General features: G+C 41.9%; 1 protein-coding gene and 3 non-coding genes across 4 annotated transcripts in view; 3 read left to right on the top strand and 1 right to left on the bottom strand.

The window, feature by feature from the left end:
- LOC119409907 (meiosis 1 associated protein) overlaps positions 1-3816 on the bottom strand; it is a 57286-nt gene that overhangs the window by 48193 nt on the left and 5277 nt on the right. The window lies entirely within an intron of this gene.
- On the top strand, positions 1225-1296 carry trnaa-cgc. The gene has a single exon. It is a non-coding gene; the product is annotated as a tRNA-Ala (tRNA).
- On the top strand, positions 1587-1658 carry trnaa-cgc. Its single transcript has one exon. It is a non-coding gene; the product is annotated as a tRNA-Ala (tRNA).
- Positions 2272-2343, top strand: trnaa-cgc. Its single transcript has one exon. It is a non-coding gene; the product is annotated as a tRNA-Ala (tRNA).

Here is a 3816-nt window from a genome sequence, read left to right on the forward strand (position 1 = left end):
CCATCCCTCCATCATCCATCCATCCATCCATCCATCCATCCATCCATCCATCCATCCATCCATCCATCCATCCATCCATCCATCCATCATCCATCCATCATCCATCATCCATCATCCATCCATCATCCATCCATCCATCCATCCATCCATCCATCCATCCATCCATCCATTATCTTCCACTCATTCTGAAGTCAGGGGCAGCAGCTTGAGCAGGGAGGTCCAGACATCTCTTTCCACAGCCACCTCTTCCAGCTCTTCCGGGAGGACTCCAAGGCGTTTCCACGCCAACCAAGAGACATAGTTTCTCCAGCGTGTCCTGGTTCTTCCCCGGGGACTCCTTGCAGTCAGACATGCCTGAAGCACCTCCCTAGGGAGGCGCCCAGGGAGCATCGTTACCAGATGCCCAAACCACCTCAACTGACTCCTCTTGATGTGGAGGAGCAGCGGTTCTACTCTGAGTCTCTCCCAGATAAATGAACTTCTCAGCCTATATCTAAAGGAGAGTCAAGCTCTCCCTTTGGAGGAAACTCATTTCAACCGCCTGTATCCACCATCTCATTCTTTTGATCACTACCCAAAGTTTGTGACCATAGGTGAGTGTAGGAACATAGACTGACCAGTAAACAGAGAGCTTTGCCTTACAGCTCAGCTCCCTCTTCACCACAACGGACCGGCAAAGAGTCCACAATACTGCAGACGCTGCACCAATCCATTTGTCAATCTCACGCTCCATCCTTCGCTCACTCATGAACACAACTCCAAGATGCTTGACCTCCTCCACTTGAGGCAGAACCTCACCCTCATCACTTTAATTCATATATAACTTATTGGAAGACACTAAACGTGCATCTCCAATATGCATGCACAAAATGTTTGTTTACGCTGAATAACAATGTATTCTCAGTTAGCAAAAAGCCGGGGGGCTTTTCTGGGTGGAGTTTGCATGTTCTCTCCGTGCATGTGTGGGTTTTCTCCAGATACTCAGGACCAAAAACATGCATGTTAGGCTGACTGGTAATTCTAAATTATCCCTAGGAGTGAATGAGAGAGTAAATGTTTGTTTGTCTCTATGTGTCCCTGTGATGGACTGAGACCTGTCCAGGGTGTCCCCCGCCTCTCACACAGTGACTGCTGGACATGGGCACCAGTGTCCCTCGTGACCCGAAAAAGAAGCAGGTAAAAATAATCGATGGATGGATTCTCAGTTGGACTAAACAGTGAAATGGGGATGTAGCTCAGTGGTAGAGCGTGTGCTTCGCATGTATGAGGTCCTGGGTTCAATCCCCAGCATCTCCAGTGATCTTTACATAAATGTTTCTTACTTCCAAGCAGCTTTTGCAGACCTGAACTTCTGTGTTTACAGAAGTGCAGCTTTCTAGAACAAATCCTGACAAGCCAAAGTAAACAGAAACGGCAACTAACAGAAATAATCTAATGAGCTCAATTTTAATTCATATACAACTTACAGGAAGACACTGAAAATGCGTCTCCAATGCACAAAATCTTGATGCTTACACTGAATAACGTACATGCTCAGAATAATGAAGTTCAGTATCAGTTGGACAACATATTTGTGTACCACTCATGGGGATGTAGCTCAGTGGTAGAGCGTGTGCTTCGCATGCATGAGGTCCTGGGTTCAATCCCCAGCATCTCCATCATCACGTTTGAGATGAATTGAAATAAATTATGACAAAAATCCAGAACTGCTTGTCCAACATCAGTGTGTGACCTTATTAATGCTCTACAGAATGAATAGCCACAATTTCCCATAGAAATATTTCAAAATCTAGACAGCCCTCCAAGAGTGTTTCTTTTCCACATAAAGAAACCAATTTTGATCTGTGATCAAATCCAAAATGTGATCCTGTTTCAGCTGACAAAGAAAAAAAAAGAAAAAATATGCAAAAGTAGAAAGCAATGTCTATCACTGTCTTATATAATACATACTATGACTTCAGAAGTTTGTGGGGATGTAGACCAGTGGTTGCTTTACGTACATGATTTCCCTGCTTGCGTCATGCATTGACATTAAAGTTTCTTACTTCCAAGCAGCTTTTGCAGACCTGAACTTCTGTGTTTACAGAAATGCAGCTTTGTAGCACAAATCCTGACAAGCCAAAGTTAATAGAAATGGCAAATAAGTGAAATAATTTTAGCTGCATTTTAATTCATATATAACCAAACACTGAAAATGCATCTCCAATATTTATGGTTTGCTAAATAATGAAGTACATCCTCAGTTGGACAACATAAATTCAAATTATTCATGGGGATGTAGCTCAGTGGTAGAGCGTGTGCTTCGCATGTATGAGGTCCTGGGTTCAATCCCCAGCATCTCCATCTGTTTTACAAGTAACTCATTCATGTCTTTATAGGGCTTTGTAAGAGCTGCTATGTAGAGAATCTCTTTGTGTCAGCACTATCCAACTGGTGACGAGTGATTTTTTTTATTTTGGAAGTCGGTGGTCTGCGTTTGAGTTTTGGGTTCTGTTTATTGCATTTATGATTCAATGCAATAAAACAAACAAATTTCAAAGGTAGCAGATCACTGTAATACTTGGTTTCTTTACATAAATTCAATTCAATTCAGTTTATTTATATAACGCCAAGTCACAACAGAAGCCACCTCAGGGTACTGAACAGAAACATTCATATATATATATAAAGTAAGTAATGACTTTTATAATATAATGAATATAATGACTATATAGTCATCATACATATATATAATGACTTTAATTGCTGGATGCCCGGCCCCTGAGCTGCTGGCTTTCAGAAACTGTGGACCCCTTATCAGTTTTGTTGAATAGCCCTGTTCAATATGACCAGATGTTTTAAACAGAACTATTAATTGTTGAATTTGGGGATTTCAGTTAGGACTAAGCCTGAAAACTTTGTGGAAAGCCCTTTGTCGTCCAACATAACTGTGCCCCAGTGCTCAAAGCAAGGACTATAAAGACAAGTGTTGATAAGAACTTGACAGACCTTCACATAGCCTGACCTCATCCCTTCAAGCACATTTGGGATGAACTGAATCCAGAACCACTTGTCTAACATCAGTGTGTGCTCATATTTATGCTCTACACAGAATGAATTAGCACAATTTCACATCAAAATATTTCAAAATAAAGTGATTGAACACGCATGAGGTCCGAGCTTGTATCATGTGCTGACATTAATGTTTTGAATTTCCACGCAGTTTTGCAAACCTGAACAACTGCGTTTACAGAAATTTAGCTTTCTAGCACAAATCCTGACCAGACAAAGTGGAAAAAAAAAAAAGCAAATAAATGCCCACCCGGCACCGACATAGCACTAAGCTAGCGGTGCAAAATACAGGCTTTCTAGCTAAAAAGCTAAAGGCAGCACTCATGTTGCCTTTTCTCTCAAGCTGAACACCCCCCCCCACACACACACACACACACACACACACACACACACACACTCAAAAACTATAATATAATGTATAAACAGTGCACAACACAAACATGTTGCACTAAGCTATCAGCGCGCAATACGGGCGCTCTAGCTAAAAATCTAAAGGCGCCTCTTCCCTCATGCTGAACGCCCTCGCTCAAAAATTATTTGTACAAGCTGCGATCAGAGATGTCCGTCCCCCCTGTCAACAAAAATTATGGATGAGATGAGCACCCCGCCATGGCAAGTTAACTAGGGGAAACACTGAACTGCATCTCAAATATGCATGCACAATTTTTTTCACTAAATAATAACGTACATTCTCAGTTGGACAACATATTTGCCTTATTTTTATGGGGATGTAGCTCAGTGGTAGAGCGTGTGCTTCGCATGCAT

Source organism: Nematolebias whitei, chromosome 1 (assembly GCF_014905685.2).
Source record: "Nematolebias whitei isolate Nwh7 chromosome 1, NemWhi1, whole genome shotgun sequence".
In the NCBI taxonomy this organism is placed as follows: domain Eukaryota; kingdom Metazoa; phylum Chordata; class Actinopteri; order Cyprinodontiformes; family Rivulidae; genus Nematolebias; species Nematolebias whitei.